Here is a 15,651-nt window from a genome sequence, read left to right as displayed (position 1 = left end):
CATTATCGTGTCATTAGTGAGCACTCTCTCAGGGACTTGGATTTCATCGAATCATGAATCATTGAAACCCTACAGTGCAGAAAGAGGCCATTTGGCCCATCGAGGCTGCACTGACCACAAGCCCACCCAGGCCCTACCCCCATATCACTACATATTTTACCCGCTAAACCCTCTAACCTATGCATCTCAGGACACTAAGGGGCAATTTTTAGCATGGCCAATCAACCTAACCCGCACATCTTTGGACTGTGGGAAGAAACCGGAGCACTCGGAGGAAACCCAGGCAGACATGAGCAGAATGTGCAAACTCCACACAGACAGTGACCCAAGCTGGGAATTGAACCCAGGTCCCTGGAGCTGTGAAGCAGCAGTGCTAACCATTGTGCTACCGTGCCACCCCTTCAGTGGAAATTCACTGGGTATCGGTGTGACATCACGCTGGTGCTATTTACAACAACTCTGCATAAGCATGAACCTGACACCTTCACCTTCGCGGTGGATTTCGGATGTGAGCGCTCTGGCAGCCAGAACCCACCTGGATGTTCATTTCTTGGGGAGCACTGGAGAGAACATGAACACAGATAAGTTCAGCTCGGGGTTGGGAGTGGGGATCCCAGAATCCCTGTTTCGAGAAGTAGGGTTGGGAGAAGTCATTTGCAAGCCTTACCTTCCCTTCATGTCAGGGTGCCACTTGCTTTAAAGGGGTTGTGAAGGCTGGTATGCAGGCAACGCTTCCTGTGTCCTCTGTCCTGGGTTCCTGTCCGTATCACAGCTATTGGGGTGCCCTTCCTTAATGGGGGCTGGTCAGAGGGTGGGAGGGCATTAAAACAACAGGCTTTACTGCAACACTGGGGTCCTATGAGAGGCCAGGCTGTAAAGGCAGAGTAGGGGATTCAGGAATGCATTGCATCCCCCCTCATGTGGTCCAAAGGGCCTCGCACTCGGGGGAGTATGACTACAGTGTGATTGGAATCCACACTCGGACAGCAGTGTGAGGAGCAGAAGTATGAGGAGCGTGGCAGCTATTAGGGGGGAAATCATGGTGGTTGTGAGAGGGGGAAGTGCCTTGTGCTGGCAGTCCCCAAAGTAGCTGGGTGAGAGAATGGAGGTGAAGATACGAGGGGGTATAGAGGGGGTCCTGGGATGGTTCAGTTACCCTGGCTAAGCAAAGAGGGTTGTTCATCTTCTTCCAACACTGCTGTTCTATCCTCCTATGAAGTACTCTTGCACTGACCAAGGCTGCCACTGTATCCCAGATAGTGCTGTGACCTTCCTGGAAGGCCTGTTCCTGGAGAAGGGGTTGGGTGTGTCCTGTCTCTGCTCCATTCAATCCAGTAGTCTGGTGAGTATTTCCTCTGAAAATCAAACTGCGAATTTCCCCTGTGGAACAAGTGTTGGGAGCCATTTATATAGAGCTCCCCAGTGATTGTAGTAGTTGAGTCGTTGTGGGTGATTTTTGTTGGGATCAAAATTATTACTAATGTGGCATAAGTTTGGGTCCGAAATTATGATGGTGCCATCAGCAAGAATCATTCCGTTTTTCATGCTGGAACCAACACTCTGCCATGTTTTGGTAAGATTTCACCCCTAATCTTTTATAGGTGCTGAGGGATCCTAGCCCGTCTCATTTTCAACAACTAAAGAGGTTGAAATGTTTGTGATGGTGAAATCCATTGACTCTGTCTGCATTTCCCACTGCCTCGACAAAGCAGCCAGCATAATTAAGGATCCCATGCACCCGGACATTCTCTCTTCCACCTTTTTCCTTCGGGGTAAAGATACAAAAGTCTGAGGTCATGTACCAACCGACTCAAGAACAGTTTCTTCCCTGCTCCTCCATCAGACTTTTGAACTGACCTACCTCGCATTAAGTTGATCTTTCTCTACACTCTAGCTATTCCTATAACACAACATTCTGCACTCTCTCCTTCTCTATGAACTTTGCCTGCATAGCACTCAAGAAACAATACTTTTCACTATAATAATGTGACAATAATAAATCAAATCAAATCTTGTTGATCTCCAATTCTAGATTAATAATCACAGCAGTTAGTGTCACTGGATGCGAATAGTTTTCTGTGCTTTAGGTTCAAAATATATGTTTGGATAAAGTTTGGTAATAAGAAAACAATTCTGGGCTTCACGGATGTTTAACTAAGTGGAAGGCAAATTGTTGATCTGATTGTGTATTAGAGAAATCTAAAGGTGTGTGAAAACTGCATAGGGCTAAGATTTGCTGAATAATGGAAGATGAATGACAGATACCATTATAAATGTACAAATTGGCAAGCAACCTGTGGTGAGAGAAGATGCTCAGTGAATTGTGAAACTTAACAAGTTGCAATTAAGTTTACAAAAAATGGCATTTTACACTTAACCTTATCTAAGTTGCAGGAAGTTGTTGCATTTGCATGTTGGACTTGTTAAGAAAGTTAATTTTTACAATTGATAGAGTAAGTACCCTTTTAATGATCTGTTAATGACTGCCATTAAACCCTCTGGCTCAGAAAGGTCTCATTTATTCAGATAATGAATCATTGCCGGAGATCTTAAAAATGAAAAATTTGAAATAATTTTTTCTTTTTCTTATCTGCCTCTTTCATCGCAATCCAAATTTTCCCTCTGTTTCTCTCTCTGTACCTGACTGGACATTGAATTCACCCACCCTAAATTAAACATCTTTCATAGTTGTTCCTTTGTTTATTTCTCAATCCATAAGTTGCATTGTTTAAGGAGGTATAGCATTGCAATAGACTTTGATCAATTCATTCAGATATTCTATTTGTCTCACTACATCATTATCAGCTCATAATTCCAACAATTTACAGGGCAAAAATATTTTCATAGAATCACTACAGAGATGAAGAGACCATTTAGCCCATCGAGTCTGCACTGACTTTCTGATAAGCTTTCTTACCCAGGCTGCATCTCTGCCCTATCCCTGTAACCCCACACATTCCTCATGGCTAATCCATCCAGCCAACACATCTTTGGATACTAAAGGGCAATTTAGCACGGCCATTCCACATAACATGCACATCTTGAACTGAAGAGTTGCAAGAAAATGTCTATTTAACTAGGTGTGCATGAGATGCCCTGTTTCTGCATATTCTTGTTTAGTATGTAATTTAAATATACTAGTGACGATATTTCATTAGCATCACTAAAACTTTGCAACATTATCTGTTGACACTCTACGCCCATTTGATATGCTTGCTCAATCCTGGCTTTTCTTTCATTCAGGGATGTGGACATCACTGGCCAGCCCAGCATTTATTATCCTTCCCTAATTGCCCTTGAGAAAGTGGTGATGAGCTGGCTTCTTGAACTGCTGCTGTCCGTGTGACGATACACCCACAGTGTTGTTAGGGAGAGAGTTCCAGGATTTTGACCTGAAATTAGTGATATATTTCCAAGTCAGAATAGTGCTGGCTTCCAAGTGGTGGTGTTCCCATGTGTCTATTGTCCTTCTAGATTGTAGCCGTTGTGGGTTTGGAACATGCTGTCTAAGGCTACTAGTCTGTGAGATAACTCTTGCAATTTTGGCACAGATCCCCAGATGTTAATGAGACTGACCTTGCAGGGTCGACAGGGCTGAGTTTGCTGCCATCGTATCTGGTACATGTGATGAAGCTAGTTGTCTGTCCGGTTTAATTCTTTGTTGACTTGGTTTGATATTGGTCTCATCAACAAGGGATCCAATTTCGACCTATTGAAAACAAATTCAATATGTTTATATTTGATCTTCTGTTGCAATCCCACTCCCCCATTCATTTGATTCCCTGAGACACCATCACTCTGTCTCAGTTTCACATGCGTTCAGTGATGGAGCATTTACAACTCTCAGAGGTAGAGAATTCCAAAAATTCACAGCCTTTTGAGTGAAAACGTTGCTCCTCATCTCAGTCCAAAATGATTCATCCTTTACCCTGATTCATCCTATGCCCCATGTTCTAGATTCCAGGTGGAACAACCTTTCATTGTCTTCAAGTCAGACCTCATCAGAAACTTGCATGTTTCAATGAGAAAAGCCCATAAGAAATAGGAACAGGAATAGGCCCTTGAGTCTGCTCCATCAATCAATAGGATCGTGGCTCATTTGATATTCCCTGTGTCCACTTTCCTTCCCTTTCCCAGTAACCCTTGGTTCCCTTATTGATCAAAACTTTATCCATCTCAGCCTTAATTATGTACAAGAACTCTGTCCCCATAACTCTCAGTGGCAAGGAGTTCCAAAGACTCACAACCCTCTGGAAGAAGAAGTTCCTCCTCACCTCTTTTATTCTGAGACTGTGCCCTCTGGTCCTAGATTCTCCCATGAGGTGAAACATCCGCTCAACGTTTACCCTGTCAAGCTTCTTCAGAATCCTATATGTTTCAATGAGATGGCTTCTCATTCTTCTAAACTCCAAAGAATATCGGGCCAATTATGGACAGGGGCCTGGAGAATTAAGGGTTATGGGGAGAAAGCGGGAAAGTGGAACTGATCCACTTCAGATCAGCCATGATCTTATTGAATGGTGGGGCAGGCTCGAAGGGCCAGATGGCCTAATCCTGCTCCTATTTCTTATGCTCTTATGTTCAATTTACTCAGCATCTCATCAAAGAATAACGCTCTCAGCCAGAGAACAATCTAGAGAACCTTCATTGTGCTGCCTCCAATGCAATTGTGACCTTCAATGCATTTGGAAACCAAAGCTGCACTAAAGATAAGCATAGGTAAAAACAGTTATTGTGGACTGCAGTTGGGGTTGGGTCAGTATGGGAAAAGATGAGACTTAGGAAACAAACCCAGTTTACAATTTTTTCCTATTTCATATTGTAAAAATAAAGCAATATAGTATCAAAATAATTAAAACTTTTATCTTGGTGGTACAGAAAATCATTCAATCAATAAAAGTAATAAAACAAATATTGCTTTCATTTATCATCAGGCAGCAACATCTTGAATATTATTTTCCTTTTGCTGCAGTGCCAAACACCTCATGACAAAAATCAAGTCCGTAATTAAAATTGTTCCTTAAAAAACTTCAGACATTTTTTGAAATGTCTGTCAGCATTCTGCTGGATATAAAAACTGCTGCATTAACACAGCTAGGATTCTCAGCTGGTGACGACGCCAGCTCCTTGGTTTGGGATTTTTAGATTGAAATGAACTTAGAAACTGAGCACTCATTAAAGACAACAGAGCATTGGACAAAGAGTTGCCAAGTTATTGGCTTCCTGGAAGGTATAGGAGCCATTCTGGTACTGAAGCTGGGGCAAACGGGCAGCTGTACAGCTGAGACTATGACAGTACCAGACCTGAAGCTTTTATAGGGAATGAAGCATGCACTGTGTGCAGAATGGCATGTCCAACAAAGAGTTAACTTAAAAGTTAACAAACACAGTCAAGAAAGGCAGAATATTTTATTGAGCATACCACCTTTGATGGCACAGTGGGTAACATCACTGCATCTGAACTAGAAGCTCTGGATTTGAGCCCCACTCCAGGCCTTGATGGCCACGAAAGATGTGGCCATCACATGACCAAACAGGTTGGATATATCAACATGCAAAATCCTTTCAACATGTCAATAGCAGACGCTAAGAGCAGGAGAGACTCCTGATCAGCCTTGTTTGATGCAGAGTGGGGCTTCTCTAACTGTACGTCTCAGGCTAGCAAAATGTTCTAGGAATAACTAGCTATGGAAAGTCTGCCTTGTGCCGTACAAGGTGTGGGAAGAAAAACAACAAGTGCCTGCAGGCTGCACAGTCAGAGAAAAGCCTTGTGGCACCCCCTTTCAGGCAGGCCTGCAGAGTTTAGTGCTACTCAGGGACTAACTGGAAAGTGCTGGGCCTTCTCTGGGATCAAACCCGCCACCCCCGAAAGGCTGCTGACCAATCAGAGGCTAGCAGACATTCAGTGCTGATATTCCATCTGCTGGTAGTATGTGATAATCCTGAGAACTCTAACCCTTACACTCCCTAAAGTCCAGTAAGTTTATTTGGAATCACGAGCTTTCAGAGCACTGTTTGACTTCCCTGATGAAGGAGCAGCATTCCAAAAGCTCATGATTCCAAATAAATCTGTTGGACTTTAACTTGAGTAGTGATCTATGACTTCTATCATAACACACTGCAGTCGTGGGCTATTCTCTGAGAGCAGTGATGTATGTAGTTACAGCTGTTTTGTGGTCTATGAAAGCCCCCCAGTGCATTTCTTTGCACATGTACCTTGTAGCTGTAGCAGTTTCCCAGGAACTTTGTTGTACTGAATGATTTTATTCCTTTCAGTAGCCCCTTTAGGCCCTTGTCTTTACCCAAATGAACCAAATTAGCACTTCCAAGTTCCTCTCCCTTAACCCCTTCCTTTTGAAGAACAGGCACCATAAATGGAATGTTAGTTCCCTACTCAGTATGTAACTTGGCCAGTGAAAGCTGCTGCTTATTAACTAATTGAAAGCCACACCCCACAGTGTGATCAGTTATGTTATTTCATTCTAGTCGGCCTAAATAAGGCGAGGCTAATTCTTAATTGGCTTAAGGGTCGCGTGATCAATCTGTGATCGGTCTGTTTCTTTCTTGAGGGTGATGGTCATCTGTTGATATCAACTCCCATAATCTTCTATTTTGTGCAAAACCAAGTAAACTAAAACTCAGGCATCCAATAGACCCTTGACTGGCTCTCTAAGGGATCATCTTGTGGGATTTGTAGGACCATCCTTCTCATTGAAGTTTGTTTCTGTCACTTCTTACAAAGATAAAAGAATGTTTTATATCTCCCTTGCCATTGATTCTGAATAGGGGAAACATGCTGTCTGTGTTTTGGACAGGTTATTTGAAGGTTGCTGTTACTCTTCTCTGTTACTTGGAGTGAGTTACTTTACTTCTAAAACAAAGGATCTTATGATCTTAAAATATGTATCAATTCTTGAAAGTGATTGGTCTGCAGAAGATAACAATACATTCAATGAACAGATGTTCAAATTTTAGAAGAGTGAAAAAGAGTTACAAAAGCTAACTGCAGAACTTAATTCTAAACTTACAAAATCAAAGATGGTTACATGGAATGAAACTAAGTGAATTCTCTTGAACCTTTCTCTTGTAGGGTTGTGAATCTGGAATTCGCTACCCCAAAGTGCAGTGGATGCTGGGACAGGGGGAAATTCAAGAAGGAGTTAGACTTTTAATTGGTAAGGGGTTGAAGGGTTATGGGGAGAAAGGAGGAGAATTGGGATGAGGAGCATATCACCCATGATCGAGTGGTGAAGCGGACTTGAAGGGCTGAATGGCCTAATTCTGCTGCTATATCTTATGAACATCACAAGTTAAACTGCACTAATTTAATGCAAACACAGTAAATATCGCAAAATCTCAGCAGGTCTGACAGCATCTGTGGAGAGAGAATGGAACCAATGTTTTGAGTCTAAGACCTGCTAAGATTTTCTAGCATTTTCTATTTTTGTTTCAGATTTCAGTATCCACGATATTTTGCTTTCATACCAATTTAATGCACAAAACTTAATGTTTTAATACTTGTTTTTGTTAGCCCAATGGTCTTTGAATTTGGAGAACGGAACTGATAATTTTAATTGCGAGGGAGGTTGTTAGTTTGTACCAGTAATTGTTCAACTTTGACCTCTTGCATCACTGCCTGTTCTTTCTCTGTTGTCAATTTTGAGTGTGATGCTAAGACAAAGTCATGTGATGAGCTTGTATCCCAGAATCCAGCATAAAATCATGTTGAGGCGACATATGTAGATTGTGTGTAAACTGAACTTGAATTAACCATTTAAGATCAGTTTCTCTACCTTAACTGCTTGGCATTTGTTGACCCATATAATAACTACTGCTCTGTGTCAAATATTTTGTGCAGTTTTGGTGTCTTTATCTGAGGAAGGATGTCCTTCCTATCGAGGGAGTGCAGTGAAAGCTTACCAGGCTGATTCCTGGGATGGCAGGTTAGTCATATGAGGAGAGACTAAGTCGGTCAGGATTATATTCACTGGAGTTTAGAAGAGTGAGAGAGGATCTAAGAACATAAGAACATAAGAAATAGGAGCAGGAGTAGGCCATCTAGCCCTTCGAGCCTGCCCTGCCATTCAATAAGATCGTGGCTGATCTGTCGCTGCTCAGTTCCACTTTCCCGCCCTCTCCCCATAACCCTTAATCCCCTCTCTTATCAAAAACCCATCAACCCACGTCTTAAAAATATTTAGCGAGGCAGCCTCCACCACTTCAACGGGCAGAGAATTCCAGAGATTCACCACCCTTTGAGTGAAGAAGTTCCTCCTCAACTCCGTTCTAAACCGCACCCCCTTTATCTTGAGGCTGTGCCCCCTAGTCCTACTGTCTTTTTTGAGCGGGAAGAGTCTCTCCACCTCTATCCTATCCATCCCATTCATCATCTTATACGTCTCAATGAGATCTCCCCTCATTCTTCTAAACTCTAACGAGTACAAGCCTAGTTTATTCAGCCTCTCCTCATAGCTCAACCCCCTCAACTCCGGTATCAGCCTAGTAAACCTCCTCTGCACTCCCTCCAAGGCCAAAATATCTTTGCGCAGGTGCGGCGCCCAAAACTGCACACAGTACTCCAGCTGCGGCCTCACCAATGCCCTATACAGCTGCAGCAAGACCTCCCTACTTTTATATTCAATCCCCCTCGCTATGAAGGCCAGCATCCCATTCGCCTTCCTGACCACCTGCTGCACCTGCAAGCTGGGTTTTTGCGACTCATGCACAAGGATCCCGAGGTCCCTCTGCACCGTCGCCTGCTGCAGTTTTTCGCCACGTAAGTAATAGTCCTTCCTACCATTCTTCCTACCAAAGTGGACCACCTCACACTTGCCAACATTAAATTCCATTTGCCATTTCCTGGGCCATTCGCCCAGCCTATCTAGATCCTTCTGCAGACTCACCACACCCTCCGCACAATTTGCCGTTCCCCCAATCTTGGTGTCATCAGCAAATTTCGACACCCTACTGTCGGTTCCCTCCTCCAGATCATCTATATAAATGATAAAAAGCTGAGGCCCCAGCACCGACCCCTGGGGCACTCCACTAGTCACCATCCGCCAATCCGAATAGCACCCGTTGACCCCCACTCTCTGCCTCCTATTTGACAACCAATCCTCTATCCACGCTAACACCCTACCCCCAACTCCATGTCCCTCGACCTTCTGCAATAACCTCTTGTGAGGTACTTTGTCAAACGCCTTCTGAAAATCCAGAAAGACCACATCCACCGGCTCTCCTCTATCCACTGCCCTAGACACATCCTCATAGAACTCCAGTAAATTTGTCAGACATGACGTCCCTTTAATGAAACCGTGCTGCGTCTGCTCTATCAAGCAATTCCCTTCAAGATGCCTCACAATTTCCTCCTTAATGACGGATTCTAACATTTTACCTACCACAGACATTAAACTAACCGGCCTATAATTCCCCGCCTTTTGCCTGGCACCCTTCTTAAACAACGGCGTAACATTAGCCGTTTCATAGAAACTTCTAAAAGCTAGCTGGGTTAGACAGGATAGATTCAGAAAGAATGGTGGGGGAGTCCAGAAATAGGGGTCATAGTTTGAGGATAAGGGGTAAAACCTTTTAGAACTGAGGTGAAGAGAAATTTCTCCATCCAGAATATGTGGAGTTCACTCCCACAGAATGCAGCTGAGACCAAAAAGTTTTCTGATTTCAAGAAAAAATTAGATATAGCTATTTGGGGGCTAAAGGGATCAAGGGATATGGGGGAAAGTGGGGAGATCAGGATATTGAACTTGATAATCAGCCATGATCTAAGTAAATGATGGGGCAGGCTCGAAGGGCCGAGTGGCCTAATCCTGCTTTTATTTTCTATGTTCCTATACCTCGCATTGTGTTTCCCCCTGTCAGTGTGGATACTAGACTGGATTCACCAGTACCAATATAGCTTACAAACCATTTACTGTAATTTATAAAAGATGAATTTTGACCAATTACAATGTTATTTGTCTCATTCATTGATTCCAGTGTGGATCAAATGGCATTTCAACTTGTGAGTCATGTATAAAAAAGGTTCTGGGCATCGCAGAGTGAGAGCTTACTCCTTCACTCCTTGTCTCATTACTATTCTTGATCACTTTCTTTCTTTCCTCTACCTTTGAATGGGGTGATCCATGCAACAAGCAAAATCTAGTTGTCTTTTTTTTAGATTCCAGTTTCCTCATCACTAATTCGTGTTAAACCCCATGATATTCTATAATCTATTGCAGCTTGAATGTGACATCTGAATAATGTGAACTTAGATTGATGCTCCTTTCTCCCAGACACTCCCCCATCTGCAGATCAACTCAGTCAATATCATTCAAAATAACGTCATACGTAGACTTCAAATTTTCTCCAGCTCCTCCTTCATATGTATCCATCTTGTGGATACTCCTCATTAGGTTTATTTGTTTTGGCAGATATCGGTGGGGGCGATCTTACCAAAAAGAGTCTAAGTGCTGTACGAGTATGAAAATGGGAGAGTTTCAGATCCATCTTTCGCTTGAGTCTGAAAATGAAATCTTACTCACTTTGTGCAAAAAATGATGCATAATCTGATTCCTGCCAGAAGGGTGAGGGGGCAGGGCCTAAGCTTGCCAGAAAGCTTGCCGGCTGCTCACACTAGAGGGTACAATTGTGCCTGCACAGAACTGTCAGGTACCAGCATCACCCCTCCTAGCTGATCGCCACTCCCCTCCCCAGCTGGTCGATCATTGCCAGTTCCCATTCCCCCGACCCCGTCGATCGCCGCCTGGACACCCCACTCCCAATCCAGTTGATCGCGTGAACCTGATTTTTTGCCTCCTGTGCAATCTTACTGACTCGCCCCACTCATTGGCCGGTGGGATGAGCCGGTGAGGTTACCACCCCTGTGTTTAATTCTATTTCAGTTGTTTTAAAATCTGTTTCTCTATGGAATATGTATGAGTGTCTTGATCACTTTAAAGTGTTGTTTCACTTTACTAGCCCCATTAATCATTTTATGCCATGTTGTTAGTCAAGTAATGTGCTAGACTGAGTTCTGCTCTTCAATGTACTATTGCAAGTATTTCCATCCCTCGAATGGGTCTAATTTACACTGGTTTCCTGCATATTGGTTATTTCACATGTAACTCATCTGCAAACACATGCAGTGCCCCAAGTGTAATGCCACACACTCTTGAACTCTTTGCAATCTTATCAAAAGATCTCAAGTTATTGCTTATCTCTCCATGTATGGTCCAAATGCCTCGGGTGATGTTCTGTAAAAAAAAGCAGACAAGGACACATGCATCACCAAGAGAAAGTTACCAATTTACTAGCCTCCTTTATACTTTCCTTTCGCTAGAATATATATCAATGTCAGATTGAAATATTCTATTGAATTACACCCAGTGTCCCATTTGCTGTTTGGATTTCCAATCTCTATCTTCTTGCCCAATCCTACCTAATTTGATGCATCCCACCAGTTATTATCCTATCTCAGTCACGAACCCTGAAGAAATTTTACAGTCCAATAAAATATTCTCATATCCATAGAACAGAAATCAAGTTCTGTTGATTTCTGTTCTGCTGAAATCAAGCCTGGGCAGCACGGTAGCACAGTGGTTAGCACTGCTGCTTCACAGCTCCAGGGACCTGGGTTTGATTACCAGCTTGGGTCACTGTCTGTGTGGAGTTTGCATGTTCTCCTCGTGTCTGCATGGGTTTTCTCTGTGTGCTTCGGTTTCCTCCCACGGTCCAAAGATGTGTGGATAAGGTTGATTGGCCATGCTAAAATTGCCCCTTAGTGAGGTGCGTACATTAGAGAGAGTAGCGGGTAAAATATGTCGGGATACGGGGATAGAACTGGGTGGGATTGTGGTCAGTACAGACTTGATGGGCCGAATGGCCTCTTTCTGCACTGTAGGGTTCTATGATGAAGTATTTCAATTTGATTCCAGGCAGTGACATGCTTTAATTGCTTGTACTTTATCTTAGACGACAGCATAATTTTTCGAAGTAACTTGCTAAATCAGAGTGCACTTTTCACATCTCAGAATTGTCCCAAATTCAGACAACAGTGTTGTTTGGGCTCACAGATTTCTATTAATGTTTATTTCATCTCATCTTCAAAAAAAACTTTGTTCTTACATCTGTAGAAACCACCTAGAGCGTGTGTTTTTTTGTTTTCTTAGAATCTCTTTAAATGTCAATTTTCTATTTTTCACTTTGGTTTTAGAATACCAACTCACATTAATTAAAATTAATCGATCATTTTAATTTCTTGTGCCCAGGCTTGGTGGTTTTTATAAATTGGATACTCAATGTGTTCAGATTTCCGATACGTAAGTGCTTGCATCATTTTTTTGATTCATTCGTGAGACATGGGCGTCGCTGGCTGGTTAGCATTTATTGCCCATCCCATGTTATAAGAACATAAGAAACATAACAACATAAGAAATAGGAGCAGGAGTAGGCCATCTAGCCCTTCGAGCCTGCCCTGCCATTTAATAAGATCATGGCTGATCTAAAAGTTGCCCTTGAGAAGATGGTGATGTGCCATATTCTTGAAACGCTGTAGTCCATGTGCTGTGGGTTGACCCACAATTGGATTAAAACATGCCCCGAATCGGATAATTTTTTTTCTAAAGAAAGGTCCGTGGCCGGAATCTTGTCGGCAATCATGCCGGCTGGCCGCCAAATTCTCTGACTTTGCTGCAGCATGAGCATGACATGAACAGCTGGTAAGATTGCAACCCATGACTTTTGCAGTGATATTGAAAATCTGCAAACAAATTCTCAAGTTTATGAAGCTTCTGCAAATCTTGATCCACTTGCAGTTACAACAAAGCACAAAAGATCCATTTTGCTTGGGACAAAATGGCCGACTTCATGTAGACATATCTGACAATTTAGAAACTTTAAATTTTGTAATTCCCAACTCCTGCAAAAATATAAGTACATCTTCAGCTGTTAACAGACAAAAGTTAATTGTTCGCTAGTTTGAAAAGGGATAGAGTTCTGTCATGGATGTCATTACGTTACCATCCTTTTATTTTAATCAAAATAGAACATGTTTTGAACTTTTTCTGAGTTTCCAATCTCAAAATTTTTCTTTTTCATTGTGCCAACTCTTTGAACCTGACAAATTTTAGCCCAAGATGAATCCAACATAGGGTTGGTCATAATCATTTCAAATATCCCAAATTTCAATTAACCCTATCAAATTAAAACTATCTCATTCTCACGTGTGAATTAGTATCCAGATTAAAATCCCTACATGATTATTAAAATATTCCAGAAATCATGATTCTGGCCAGTAAACATGATCCCAGGTTCATAAAGTTGAAAAAAAAACTTATTAATTGCACTTCCCTTTTATTGGATGTTTGGCTTAGAAACCCAACAGTGCAGAAGGAGGCCATTCAGCCCATCGAGTCTGCACCAACCACAATCCCACCCAGGCCCTATTTCCGTAACTCCACATATTTACTCTGCTGATCCCCTGATACTAGGGTTAATTTAGCATGGCCAATCAACCTAACCTGCACATCTTTGGACTGTGGGAGGAAACTGGAGCACCTGGCAGAAACCCATGCAGACAAGGGGGAATGTGCAAACTCCACACAGGCAGTGACCCAAGGCCAGAATTGAACCTGGATCCCTGGCGCTGTGAGCTAGCAGTGCTAACCACAGTGCCACCATGCCATCAGTTAAACTACTATCACAAAATCACAATATGAGATAGGAAAACATCGAAGTTCAAAGCATTCAACACACAAATATCATCCGTACACAAGCAACGAAACGAAGCATGGGCTTTAAAACAATGACAACCAAAACAAACTACATTGGCGTTCTTGAGGTTCTGTTTTTAAGCTTCCAAAATGCCTGCAGTTAAAAAGTTAGGATAAGGTTAATTCCGCAGAAAGATAAATCTAGCCCAAAACAATGAAAAAAATGAATCTACGAACATCCACATAAAATAAACGAAACACACAGATTCTCACTGCTCATAAATTTCAAACACTTAATTCTCAGCATTCTCAGCCAAGCACATTACCGCCTGCAAAATCTTTGTTCTTTCTCTGGGGTGATTTGACAGAACAATAAAATTTTCACACTTATTCCAAATTCCTCCAAGCTAAGCTTTATATTTTCACATTTCATTGGTAAATTCACAATTATAAATTACCATAGGCACGTAGACACATGAGTTTTCAGGGGATTTAAAAACATATCAACTATCTGCTGTAAGGGTTAATCTTTCTACAGAATCTAAAGGGCAAGAGTTTTGCAGAGAAACTTGTGTCACGTTGCATAATTTTATAAAACTTCTCTAACCACACAAAACAAACTCAATTTTAAACTTACTCTATTAACCTATTTGTTACATTCATAGAATCAAAGAATTCCTCCAGTACAGAAGGAGGCCATGTGGCCCATTGAGCCTGCACCGACAACAATCTCACCCAGGCGCTACCCCCGCAACCCCACATATTTGTCCCGCTAATCACTCTAAACTACGCATCTGGGACACGAAGAGGAAATTTGGCATGGCCAATCAACCTAAGCCACCCATCTTTGAACTGTAGGTGGAAACTGGAGCATCTGGAGGAAACCTGTGGAGCAGCAGGGAGCCATGGTGCAAACTTCGCACTGACAGTGATCCAAGCCAGGAATTGAACACAGGTCCCTGGAGCTATGAGGCAACAGTGCTAACTACTGTGCCGCAGTGCCGCCCTCAACTTTGCCCACATTTCACCTCTTTTATCTATCTTTTTTCTGCTTGAAACCAATTTTCAATTTCCCATGTTCATTCCTTAACCAAATTTGAAAGAAATATTAACAGTTCATTTTTAAAAATCCAAATTAAAATTGGATTGCTGCTTAACTGCAGGCGTTACCTTTGTTATGAGAAGAAACTGGCCAGTTCAAATTTTATTCAAATAGAACACAATGGCTGGAATTTCACCGCCCTGCCTGCCATGGGAATCGGTGCAGGTGAGGGGCTGATAATAGGAAGGTCTGTTGACCTTGGGCGGGATTTTACGGTTTTGGGATGAGAGTGGCCATAAAAATCCGCCCATTGAATTTTGGTTCTAAATTAATTCTACAAATTTTTCTAGGGTAGCTAAACACAAGAACAAACCTCTTACTAACTCAAAAAGGCTCATTTGTTACGATATTAACCTTAATCAACTCAGCAAACATCTTAATTTCATGGCTGGAATTCTCCAATATCACTGCCAGTGAGAATGGAGAATCTCGAGCTCAGTTTTAATCACTTGTTTGAGTCTTCCACCACTTTTTAACTGTGCAGTGGGGTGTCTCTTGGAATCCAACTTTGTTATTGCATTTTTCCCAATTACCTTTTGATATTTGCAGACTACGTGGAAGGACATAGTCTCTTCATCTCCTCATTCTGTAAACTCAAGTTCCGCCTTTTCAGCACATGCTTTATTGGTGCTTGACACCATGGCTCACGATTTTTCTGACCACTCTCACAGTTCTCCTGCCTGCTCTTGGGGCATCCCCCTAACAATCCCCTCGTCTGGTCTATTCCCAATTCAAATCTGTTGATCTATAGTAGTACTCATTGGGGAGCAAAATCTAATATGATACCAAACTAGTTCTGCCTTCACAACAGCCCTGAGTGGATCTCATCCTTGTCACCATTTT

This window comes from Carcharhinus amblyrhynchos, chromosome 18, assembly GCF_965287045.1.
Source record: "Carcharhinus amblyrhynchos chromosome 18, sCarAmb.v2.hapA, whole genome shotgun sequence".
Lineage (NCBI taxonomy): Eukaryota > Metazoa > Chordata > Chondrichthyes > Carcharhiniformes > Carcharhinidae > Carcharhinus > Carcharhinus amblyrhynchos.
The sequence above is the reverse complement of the archived record's forward strand: the minus strand, read 5'-3'. Positions refer to the sequence as shown.